Genomic DNA, 13,654 nt, shown 5'->3' with positions numbered 1-13,654 from the left:
ACCACTCTCTGTGTGAAAAATGTTTTTCTCATTTCGGTCTTAAAGGATTTCCCCCTTATCCTTAAGCTGTGACCTCTTGCCCTGGACTTCCCCAACATCGGGAACAATCTTCGTGCATCTAGCCTGTCCAACCCCTTAAGAATTTTGTAAGTTTCTATAAGATCCCCCCTAAATCTCCTGAATTCTAGCGAGTATAAACCGAGTCTATCCAGTCTTTATTCATATGAAAGTCCTGACATCCCAGGAATAATTTCTATGACCAGAAGCTGATTTTTCGGAAACTATTTTGAAGTGGAGGAATTGAATATTAGATTCACATTATATTAACATTCTAACCTTTCCTGGATGCAGCTTCAAATCTCGCCGGCAGGTTTACTAAAGACATAGACTTAAAAACATATCAATATTGAACCACTGTCTATGTGCTTTATGATAAAAAAATGAATAGCCTCAGATGTGCAAGTACTTATGTTGGGACAGTAGTTAATTTGCAACAAGTTGCTGTCTAATATTACAAAGGAATACATATCAAAAGCATGAAGAATTGAACCCTTCATTTTGTCCTTTGCAACCAGCTGGTTACCTGTGCCCTACAGTTTATATTCACGATTTCCTCAGGCTAACCAAAATTAAACTTGAACCCAAGATCAATTTGATTGTAAGCTGACCTTGGAATCCTCAATAGTTTGCAGTCACATGCATATTCTGTCACACATTCTGTCTGTGTCTGCAGTAGTGAAAATTCTAATCAAGAATTCTTCCCACATAGCTACACCATGTGGTACCCAATTGTTGCTCCTTCTATTGCTGACCTGCTCTATATTTCTATCCTCAACAAATGGTCTTCATTTTTAAACCTTTCCAGGGTGTCACTTACTTTATCTTTCCAAGTGAATTCAGGCATTCCCTTCCAAACAAGCTTCCTCTTTTTATAGCCTTCTGTGAAAATTCCCTCTTTTCAGATTAGTGATGTTGGATTCAGTCATTTCAAGTCTTGCTTTCTAGTTTCTTTCCATTTCGTTGCTAGCTTTCCTTCAATAGTTAAGATCCTTCTCAAACACTAACCCTTCAAGCAAACTTTACATTATTTATAAATGATTATGTGCTTTTACCTTTGCGTTAAACACAACAATATCATTTTAAATTCTCCCAATAGTAAAGTTATTGTGAATTGACATGACAATTTGTTATGAAAGAGCGATATCTGAGAGTTTAGAACTTACATATGATTAAGATTGTAATTATGGCCTAACAGATGGACTGACCTTGGGAAAGACAAGTTTCATATTTGTCTGAAAATTGGTCACAGGTTATTTATTTATGCAAACATCTCTCGTAAAACCAAAAAAAAAGTCCATGAGGCGGAATCCTGTCGAGGAGGATGGGGGTTTAATTGTTAATGTGCACGTGACTGGGTGGTGGATGGCGAAATGTGTTGCGACAGATTGCTTATTACGTTTGTGAGTCTGCTTTACTTACTTAGAATTGCTAGCTAATGAGTAACAGGAGGTTTTGCAGCACTGCAAACGGTGTTGTGACTAAAAAGGGAAGAGGCCCGATACCAAGTAGCACTGGAGAGAAAAACAAGTCTGTTCCAGACACGATAAGAACCGGTGCAGGAAATATGCTGACTGTGTGATTAGCTGGACCCGTGACTACTCATGTATAAATATACTGCCTGTGCACAATATAATTGAGTGGGACCGCGAGAAGCTGGCAAGTATGTGACCATACTTACAGTGACTCTCCCACTCCTGCTAGCATAATAAAGTTGTGTCTTTACTATGAGCATCAGTGGCTGATGGCGTTTATTATTCCAGAGCGCGGGCGAGCTTTAACATCCTTCATAAAGAATATTTCATGAATTTTTTAAATAAAAATCTCACTTGCATTGTATGTTAGAGTCAATGGAGCAATTTTTTTCCCCATCTTACTCCAGTAGCAGTTCACCAGTTTGTTATACGTGTCCATGTGTCTGCAGTTGCATGAAATATGTTACCACTTTTCTTTGATGGATTTATAGCAATGGACAATTAAATGGAACATTTAATTAGCAATCTAAAGGAGTGAAACGTCTTTACTGTCACTCACATGAATATAAATACTATAACATAAAAATCAGAACTCACAGGCAATAGCAAGAACATTGGCAAATTCACACAAATTGATAATGGATGCAGTCATTCAAATTTATTTTGTATGGAATCGCTGTCATATCCCGGGCTGATACTTGAGCAATCCTGACAACTTTTTGGAGGATAAATTGTTGATTGCTATGTACTATTTGCAAGCCAAACCTAACCATTGGCAACACAGACACATAAGCAAAGTAACTGCTGCTGCTAGAACTTTTGAGCCAAAAGCAAAAGGCTGGAGGAACTCAACAGGTCAGGCAGCATTGGTGGAGGGAATGGACAGGTGACATTTTAGGTTGGGACCCTTCTTCAGACACTGGTAGCCTGAACAATGAGAGCAGTAATTTGAGGTAAATTTTGACAACAGATTCCCAATCTTTCGCTGTGATATCCAGGTGCTGGGTGGCACCCGTTTATGCTGAAATGGAAGTTATAACAGATTTTCATTGATGGAGCTGCACTGGGGAAAAACAAATCTCTGTTTAAGGTATCTAGTGGATTTGTAAATATAATGTTGCAGCACATGCAATCTCTCCAATGGAAAAAATATTGCTGCCAGTATTTGCATTTTTAACCAACCTTCAATTGTACCATACCCCTTCAAAGCCACCATCTGTGTGTTGTGCAGAAGAACCAATGTACAGACTAATTTTAAGAGGAACTGGTGTTTTCTATGTTCTCTGCCCATATAATAAATTTCAGCTCTGCATTAGTCACTAAATTACACATTGTCTCAGTATTTGATCTACTCTTGGAAGTTTAAATTGAGTGGAGATGTAACTTCACTCTTTGTCCTTCTTTATGAGGTTGTAGTGCTTGAAAATCTGGAATGAGAAAGGTTTCGTGCTGATGTTATGATGAGCAATAGGAGTCAAAAGTGCATCTTGCAGCATCTGCCACTTGATCTGCAGAAGATTTATGGGATCAGAAGGAGAGATACAGAAAGGGAAAACAGGAATAATGATGCAATCTCCTGCATTTATGAGGCACCTTGCCATGAAAGGTGGAGTAAAGAATGTCAAGTGACATAACAGTTGTCATGGTTATGTACAGGTAGCTGCCAAAGCTTTCAGATTGTTAGGTGTAAGGGTGAACCTTGCAGTAGTAAGGCGATGTGAAGGTGGAGTGGAGCATATATGTGTTAGGTATGATCACTGATTGAAAGAGATAGTTGATAGGTCAGTGACAATGTGAATCAGTCCGGATTAAGAATGACTTGATTCTGATCCAGTTCTCTGCGATTTTAATGTGTTTGATGAGGACACGTTGCGACTCGTGGACTCTGCCGTAGCTGGTACAGGATATGAGTGAGTAGCTTTGGTGCTGAGACACCCCTTTTCATATCTGCTGCTGGGATTCATGCTCCCAAAGTCATCAATGGGAAAGTTATATTCTTTTGGGGAGGCTTTCAGAATATCCTTGAATGGTTTCCTCTGTCCGAATGTTAATCTCTTACCATTGCATAACTTTGAATAGAGACTTTGTCTAGAGAAAGAACACTGTTGATCAGCCAGGAAATGTGGAGGAACCAATTTTTATAGAATCTCGCCATTCATAGAGATGCCTACTCAGAAGCAATAGGAGGAAAATTATCACTATTGCTGAGCAGACTATGAACATTGTACCAGGTTTGATGTTTTGATCCATAAATACTCTTTCCCTCATAGAGAAAGAGAGGGAGAGAGGGAAATGGAAAAAGAGAGTGTGAGTTTAATTGTCATATGTACTGGCAACAGAACAAAGGCATTTTTATTTGCTGCATCTCAACATGCCCATTAATGCGACAATATCCAAATAAATATATAATAGCACATATTAATAACAGTGATAATAGTGCAAAACTGAAATCTGTGGTGTATACAAAGCACAGTCCATTGAGATCATAGTTGCTGAGGTAGTGATTAGTCTTGTGTAGTGTTCAAGAACCTGATGGTTGCTGAAACGAAGCTGATCTTATAACCATATAACCATATAACAATTACAGCACGGAAACAGGCCATCTCGGCCCTACAAGTCCGCGCCGAACAATTTTTTTCCCCTTAGTCCCACCTGCCTGCACTCATACCATAACCCTCCATTCCCTTCTCATCCATATGCCTATCCAATTTATTCTTAAATGATACCAACGAACCTGCCGCCACCACTTCCACTGGAAGCTCATTCCACACCGCTACCACTCTCTGAGTAAAGAAGTTCCCCCTCATGTTACCCCTAAACTTCTGTCCCTTAATTCTGAAGTCATGTCCTCTTGAACATGATGGTTGTGGTTTTCAGGCTCCTGTACCTTCTTCTTGAAATGATAGTGTGCCCAGGGTTGTGTGGGTCTTTGATGATATAGGCGGCCTCCAATAGATCAACTTCAATGGTGTGGAGGTTAATATCTGTGATGGACCAAGAGGTGCCTACCATTCTCTACAATCTCCTTTATTCCTGGGCGTTCAAGTTGGCGAATCAGGTTGTGATGCCACCAGTATGTATGTTCTCCACCATGCACCTGCAGAGGTTTAATAAAGTATTCAGTGACACACGCAATCCTCTCAATCTTATAAGAAAGTACTGGTATAATGAGGTTTCTTTGTGATTGCATTAATCTGCTGCGCCCTGGACAGATATTCAGAGATAGCACAGCCAGAAACTTGGAACTATTAATGCTCTCTATACGATCCTTTCCATAAAGACGGGTTCATAGATCCCTAGCTTTCCCTTCCTGAAGTCAAGATTTAATCACCATCCTGTACTCTGAATCATCGTTGCCCGTTTTTTGTCCAACAGCATTGGTATTGCTGACAGCTTTTAAGATGGCATGGGAGCTGTATCTGGCTACATGGTGATTGGTATCCAGAGAATAGAGCAAGTATCTGAGCATACCTTTGAGGTACTCAAAGATACTCAAAATACTCAAAATTTTAAAGAAGTGTTGTTACTAATTCATACTAACAAATTGTTTGCTCCAAGCACTTCATACAATAAGTCTTCATGCTTTATGAGTTAAGCCCCTGTCCCAGTTTCCCGAGTTACTCACAAATTCTCCCGAGTTTTCCCCTTGATTCAAACTCGGAGAATGTCCGTAGAGTGTCCATAGGAGTCCATAGCGAGTCCGTAGGAGGCTGTAGATATTTCGTAGCGGTTCGTAATGCCAGCCGTAGGTACTTGAGGAATCAGGTAAGTCGGGACGTATTTTCATCATGTTGAAAAATGTCCACGAGTAAATAAAATAGCCCCGATTACCTATGGCTGGCATCTCCAAGTTGGAATCAAGGGGAAAACTCCGGAGAATTCGTGAGTAACTCGGGAAAGTGGGACAGGGGCTTTAGATAGAGTTCTTAAAGAGCTCTTAAAGATAGTGGAGTCAGGAGATATGGCGAGAACGGGGTACTGATTGTGGATGATCAGCCATGATCATATTGAATGAAGGGCCGAATGGCCTTGTCCTGCACCTATTGTCTATTGTCTATAAGACTGAAAGGATGGTCTAATGATTTTCTCACAAGATATGATCAAAGTATTGCCAAAAAAGTGCTCACATTCCATGGATGATGAAAATTTTCATTGATTTATTCCATGATTGAAAGGAGCTCCCAAACTATGGGAAGTGGTCTTTGCTTTGTAAGGTCTTGGACAAGGATTATCATGTCAGAAGGTAGTGTGGTGCAATGGTAGATGACCTTTGATTTGTTAATCACATTTATAAGACTGAGCCTTCACTCTGGTATGGTGAACAAGTTGATATTGAATGGGGAGCTTCGTTTTCAAACATATTCCCACCAAAGTATCATCACAACTTGTAACTTGATGACTGATGTTGAGCTGCCCATGGTTGTAAAGTGAACGAGATATAAAGTAAGCAATTAGCTCAGAGGATTTACTCCATTCCGTGCGAAGCATGTTGGAATGAATATAACTTTGTGGAAAAGAGGGAATGAGAAGAGTGTTGGTGCATTAATTCAACACTATTTAGAAACATAGAAAAATAGGTGCAGGAGTAGGCTATTCGGCCCTACGAGCCAACACTGCCATTCAATATGATCATGGCTGATCATTTAAAATCAGTACCCCATTCCTGCTTCCCCCCCATATCCCTTGATGCGAGGATGGTGTGCTGCCTTCCTGGCGCCAGGATCCAGGATGTCACGGACAGAGTGCAGAAAATCCTCAAGGGCGAAGGTGAACATCCGGAAGTGGTAGTGCATGTCGGCACAAACGATGTCGGAAAGAAGGGGATGAATATTCTGCAGCGTGACTTTAGAGAGCTCGGAAAAATGCTGAAAAGCAGGACCTCCAGGGTTGTTATCTCCGGTTTGCTTCCAGTTCCTCGTGCTGGCGAGAGCAGGAACAGGGAGATACGGGACCTGAACGTGTGGCTGAGGAACTGGTGCACGGGGCAGGGATTTAGATTCTTAGATCACTGGGATCTGTTTTGGGGTAAGGGGGAACTGTACAAAAGGGACGGATTGCATCTTAACAGGTGTGGGACCAGCATTCTGGCAGGCAGGTTTGCCACTGCTACACGGGTGGTTTTAAACTGAATAAGGGGGGTGGGGTGTCGAATGGGCTAGTGGAGGATGGAGTTAAAGGGAAAGGGTTTCTTAAATGTGTGAGCGTAGAGACAGAGGGGTGTAAAATGAGGGTAGAAGCAATAGGTAGCAAGGTGAAAAGTAAAAGTGGCAGGCCGGAAAATCCAGGGCAAAAATCAAAAAGGGCCACTTTTCAACAAAATTGTATAAGGGGTAAGAGTGTTGTAAAAACAAGCTTGAAGGCTTTGTGTCTCAATGCAAGGAGCATTCGTAATAAGGTGGATGAGTTGAATGTGCAGATAGCTATTAATGACTATGATATAGTTGGGATCACGGAGACATGGCTCCAGGGTGACCAAGGCTGGGAGCTGAACATCCAGGGATATTAAATATTCAGGAGGGATAGAGAGAAAGGAAAAGGAGGTGGGGTAGCGTTGCTGATTAGAGAGGGGATTAACGCAATGGAAAGGAAGGACATTAGTTTGCAGGATGTGGAATCGGTATGGGTAGAGCTGCGAAACACTAAGGGGCAGAAAACGCTGGTGGGTGTTGTGTACAGGCCACCTAACAGTAGTAGTGAAGTTGGAGATGGTATCAAACAGGAAATTAGAAATGCGTGCGACAAAGGCAAAACCGTTATAATGGGTGACTTCAATCTACATATAGATTGGGTAAATCAAATTGGCAGGGGTGCTGAGGAAGAGGATTTTTTGGAATGTATGTGGGATAGTTATCTAAATCAACATGTAGAGGAACCAACAAGAGAGCAGGCTATTTTAGGCTGGGTATTGAGTAATGAGGAAGGGTTAGTTAGCAGTCTTGTTGTACGTGCCCCCTTGGGCAAGAGTGACCATAATATGGTTGAGTTCTTCATTAGGATGGAGAGTGACATTGTTAATTCAGAAACAATGGTTCTGAACTTAAAGAAAGGTAACTTGAGGGTATGAGACGTGAATTGGCCAAGATTGACTGGCAATTAATTCTAAAAGGGTTGACGGTGGATATGCAATGGAAGACATTTAAAGACTGCATGGATGAACTACAAAAATTGTTCATCCCAGTTTGGCAAAAGAATAAATCAGGGAAGGTAGTGCATCCGTGGATAACAAGGGAAATCAGGGATAGTATCAAAGCGAAGGATGATGCGTACAAATTAGCCAGAAAAAGCAGCATACCGGAGGACTGGGAGAAATTCAGAGACCAGCAGAGGAGGACAAAGGGCTTAATTAGGAAAGGAAAAATAGATTATGAAAGAAAACTGGCAGGGAACATAAAAACTGACTGCAAAAGTTTTTATAGATATGTGAAAAGAAAGAGATTAGTTAAAACAAATGTAGGTCCCTTGCAGTCAGAAACAGGTGAGTTGATCATGGGGAACAAGGATATGGCGGACCAATTGAATAACTACTTTGGTTCCGTCTTCACTAAGGAAGACATAAATAATCTGCCGGAATTAGCAGGGGACCGCGGGTCAAAGGAGTTGGAGGAATTGAGTGAAATCCAGGTTAGCCGGGAAGTGGTGTTGGGTAAATTGAATGGATTAAAGGCCGATAAATCCCCAGGGCCAGATAGGCTGCATCCCAGAGTACTTAAGGAAGTAGCTCCAGAAATAGTGGATGCATTAGTAATAATCTTTCAAAACTCTTTAGATTCTGGAGTAGTTCTTGAGGATTGGCGGGTAGCAAACGTAACCCCACTTTTTAAGAAGGGAGGGAGAGAGAAAACGGGGAATTACAGACCAGTTAGTCTAACATCGGTAGTGGGGAAACTGCTAGAGTCAGTTATTAAAGATGGGATAGCAGCACATTTGGAAAGTGCTGAAATCATTGGACAAAGTCAGCATGGATTTACAAAAGGTAAATCATGTCTGACGAATCTTATAGAATTTTTCGAGGATGTAACTAGTAGCGTGGATAGGGGAGAACCAGTGGATGTGGTGTATCTGGACTTCCAGAAGGCTTTCGACAAGGTCCCACATAAGAGATTAGTTTACAAACTTAAAGCACACGGCATTGTGGGTTCAGTATTGATGTGGATAGAGAACTGGCTGGCAAACAGGAAGCAAAGAGTAGGAGTAAACGGGTCTTTTCACAATGGCAGGCAGTGACTAGTGGGGTACCGCAAGGCTCAGTGCTGGGACCCCAGCTATTTACAATATATATTAATGATCTGGATGAGGGAATTGAAGGCAATATCTCCAAGTTTGCGAATGACACTAAGCTGGGGGGCAGTGTTAGCTGTGAGGAGGATGCTAGGAGACTGCAAGGTGACTTGGATAGGCTGGGTGAGTGGGCAAATGTTTGGCAGATGCAGTATAATGTGGATAAATGTGAGGTTATTCATTTTGGTGGCAAAAACAGGAAAGCAGACTATTATCTAAATGGTGGCCGACTAGGAAAAGGGGAGATGCAGCGAGACCTGGGTGTCATGGTACACCAGTCATTGAAAGTGGGCATGCAGGTGCAGCAGGCAGTGAAGAAAGCGAATGGTATGTTAGCTTTCATAGCAAAAGGATTTGAGTATAGGAGCAGGGAGGTTCTACTGCAGTTGTACAGGGTCTTGGTGAGACCACACCTGGAGTATTGCGTACAGTTTTGGTCTCCAAATCTGAGGAAGGACATTATTGCCATAGAGGGAGTGCAGAGAAGGTTCACCAGACTGATTCCTGGGATGTCAGGGCTGTCTTATGAAGAAAGACTGGATAGACTTGGTTTATACTCTCTAGAATTTAGGAGATTGAGAGGGGATCTTATAGAAACTTACAAAATTCTTAAGGGGTTGGACAGGCTAGATGCAGGAAGATTGCTCCCGATGTTGGGGAAGTCCAGGACAAGGGGTCACAGCTTAAGGATAAGGGGGAAATCCTTTAAAACCGAGATGAGAAGAACTTTTTTCACACAGAGAGTGGTGAATCTCTGGAACTCCCTGCCACAGAGGGTAGTCGAGGCCAGTTCATTGGCTATATTTAAGAGGGAGTTAGATGTGGCCCTTGTGGCTAAGGGGATCAGAGGGTATGGAGAGAAGGCAGGTACGGGATACTGAGTTGGATGATCAGCCATGATCATATTGAATGGCGGTGCAGGCTCGAAGGGCCGAATGGCCTACTCCTGCACCTAATTTCTATGTTTCTATGTTTCTATGATTCCATTAGTCCTAAGAGCTAAATCTAACTCTCTCTTGAAAATATCCAGTGAATTGGCCTCCACTGCCTTCTGTGGCAGGAAATTCCACACATTCACAACTCTCTGGGTGAAGACGTTTTTTTTCCTCATCTCAGTCCTAAATGGCCTACCCCTTATTCTTAATAATAATAATAATAATAATAATACATTTTATTTATGGGCGCCTTTCAAGAGTCTCAAGGACACCTTACAAAAATTTAGCAGGTAGAGGAAAAACATGTAAGGGGAATGAAATAAATAGTAGAGACATGACTAGTACACAAAGTAAAGACAGAATACAATTCAAAACACAATATGAGGCAATTAATGCACAGATGAAAAGGGAGGGGGACGTGGGGCTAAGGATAGGCAGAGGTGAAGAGATGGGTCTTGAGGCGGGACTGGAAGATGGTGAGGGACACGGAATTGCGGATCAGTTGGGGGAGGGAGTTCCAGAGCCTGGGAGCTGCCCTGGAGAAGGCTCTGTCCCCAAAACTGCGGAGGTTGGACTTGTGGATGGAGAGGAGACCGGCTGATGTGGATCTGAGGGACTGTGAGGGTTGGTAGGGGGAGAGGAGGTCAGTGAGATATGGGGGGGGCCAGATGGTGGAGTGCTTTGTAGGTGAGGATCAAGATTTTGTAGATGATCCGGTGGGAGATGGGAAGCCAGTGAAGTTGTTTGAGGATTGGAGTGATGTGATGCCAGGATTTGGTGTGGGTGATGAGTCGGGCGGCTGCGTTCTGGACCAGTAGGAGTCGGTTGATGTAGGTGGAGCTGATGCCAAGGAGAAGTGAGTTGCAATAGTCCAGTCAGGAGGAGATGAAGGCATGGATGAGTCTTTCAGCAGCGGGAGGTGTGAGAGGGGGTCTGAGTTTGGCGATGTTGCGGAAATGAAAGAAGGAGGTTTTAGTGACATGGCGGATGTGAGGCTCAAGGGAGAGGGTGGAATCAAAGATCACGCCAAGGTTGCGGGCCTTGGGAGATGGGGAGACAGTGGTGCCGTTGATGGTGAGAGTGGGGTTATTGATTTTGCTGAGTGTGGCTTTGGAGCCTATGAGGAGGAATTCTGTCTTATCGCTATTGAGTTTGAGGAAGTTATGCTCCCCTTAAATTGTGACCCCTGGTTCTTGACTCCCCCAACATCTGGAAAAATGTTCCTGCATCTAATCCTGTCCTAATCCTTTAAGAATTTTATATTTTTCTATAAGATCCACTCTCATCCTAAATTCCAGTGAATACAGGCCGTCCACCCATTTTTTCATCATATGTCAGTCCCGCCATCCCGGGAATTAACCTGACCTACACTCCCTCAATCGCAATAATGTTCTTCCTCAAATTATTGCAAACAATGCTCCAGGTGCGGGCTCACCAGGGCCCTGAATAACTGCAGTAGGACCTCCTTAATCCTAAACTCAAATCATGTACCTGCTTGCTTACTGATGTACACACACACCCAGGTCTCGTTGCACCTCCCCTTTTCCTAATCTGACACCATTCAGATAATAATCTGCCTTCCTGTTCTTGCCACCAAAGTAGATAACCTCACATTTATCCACATTATACTGCATCTGCTGTGCATCTGCCCACTCACCCAACCTATCCAAGTCACCCTGCAGCCTCATAGCATCCTCATCGCAGTTCACATTGCCGCCTGATTTCCCTCGTCTAAATTGTTAATATATATTGTTAATACTGTAACTGGGGTCCCAGCACTGAGCCTTGTGGCAACCCACTTGGCACTGCCTGCCATTCTGAACAAGATCTGCTAATTCCTATTCTTTGCTTCCTTTCTGCCAACCAATTCTCTATCCATGTCATTACTCTATCCTCAATACCATGTGGTCTAATTTTGCACACTAATCTCTTGTGTGGGACCTTGTCAAAGGCTTTTTGATAATCCAGATACACCACATCCACTGGCTCTCCCTTATCCATTCTACTTGTTACATCCTCAAAACATTCCTGAAGAGCAGTAAAGCATGATTTCCCCTTCATAAATCCATGCTGACTTTGACCGAACCTGCCACTGCTTTCCGAATGTGCTACTATAACATCTTTAACAATCGACTCAAGCATCTTCATCCCTTCCGATGTAAGGCTAACTGGTCTATAATTCCCTATTTTCTCTCTCCCTCCTTTCAGGAACTGATCTAGAGTCGAGAGAACATTGGAAAATGATCACCAATACATCTACAATTTCTATGGCCACTCTGAGTACTCTGGGTTGCAGACCATCAGGCCCTGTGGATTTATCTGCCTTCAGCCCCAACAGTTTACTTGCCTTCTGGCTGCATTTTTTACCCACCATCCTCATCTTTGGACATCCTGTGCGTAGGGGAGAGGGTAGGGATGAAGATGTCCTGGTTGGGTTGCTCCTGGGGCTGGCCAAGCTGGCCATCCGCGAGTCAAGGCGCCAGACGATGGAGGGTTCTACCCGAGCCGGCTGCCTGCCCCTTTTCCGGGGATACGTCCGTGCCCGGGTGCGGTTAGAAAGGGAATACGCCCTGTCTACGGGCACCCTGAGGGAGTTCTGAGACCGCTGGGCTCTGCAGGATGTAGAATAATTGTATAATAGTTTACTATGGATATATGTTTGTATTGTATTATGGTGGTGGGCTCTGGCTTGTTTTATTGGAGTGTAAATATTATTTTTTAATAATTGAATTAATTTTTTTTGATTATAAAAAAAAATAACTTAATACCATTTTATGACTAATGTGGATTCCCTTCAATTCCTCTCTAGTATTTCTGGGAGATTGTTTGCGTCTTCCTTAGTGACGACAGAACCAAAATACTTGTTTAACTGTTCTGTCATTTCTTTGTATCCCATTATAACTTCACCTGTCTCTGATTGAAAGGACCTACATTTGCCTTCACTAATCCTTTCCTTTTTACATATCTAAAAATGCTTCTGGAGTCAGTTTTTATATTCCCTACAAGCTTTCTTTCATGCTCTTTCCCCCCCCCCTCTTAATTAACCCATTTGTCCTCCTCTGATGAGCTCTAATTTTTTTACTCTAGTCTGCACTGATATTGGCCCTGCTATGGACCTGTTGGTTAAGGTCATGACTTACAGCCATCATGAAGCAGACTGAATTAGGAAATACATTTCTGTGGGCAAGACTGCCCCAAGATCCCACTTGATTGATATAAAAAATGCACCATGTATTGTTATTGAAAGTTGCCAATCAACTTTCATTCATCAAGATGAAAGTTTGGTACCTAAAATGCAAGGAATCTTGTCTAGGACATTGACAGAGGTAAATATCAATCAGTAATCATAGTTTACAAATTGGAGGCTTTACTAATGATTTAATAAACCTTCAGGAAGGGCAAACCAGAAGAGGACTGCTATCTGCTTGGGGTGAGTTCTGCCATTAACATTGAATAGACTGCATCTAAGAAACTGCTCCTTTAGATAAGTGAACATCTCACATATCTTTGGCTCATTCTAATGTGAAACCAGCACGCTACAATCATCAGCGCGTATGTGCCAAGCGTGAAAGTTAAAGATGTAGCCAAGAGGGACCTCTAATCCAATTTTGTAAAAAAACCTGGCCTGCATCCCAGAAAGAGTTAAACTGATCTTCCTCGCCAACATGAGTGTCACGGTCAGAAAAGAGACAATCCATTGGCAAGACATATCTTGAGGAGATATTATGGCCTGTGGGGCCATGGTCCAAGGATAAGTAGGAGTAGGTGGCTGAAGAAGGGTCTTGATCTGAAACATCACCCATTCCTGCTCTCCAGCCTATCTCGATGAGTTACTCCAGCATTTTGTGTCTATCATTTGCAAGGCATGATTGGCAAGGAGGGAGAAGGGAAAGCTAGCTCCAAGAAGTC

This window comes from Amblyraja radiata, chromosome 12 (assembly GCF_010909765.2).
Source record: "Amblyraja radiata isolate CabotCenter1 chromosome 12, sAmbRad1.1.pri, whole genome shotgun sequence".
Classification (NCBI taxonomy): domain Eukaryota; kingdom Metazoa; phylum Chordata; class Chondrichthyes; order Rajiformes; family Rajidae; genus Amblyraja; species Amblyraja radiata.
This window is presented reverse-complemented; position numbering follows the sequence as displayed.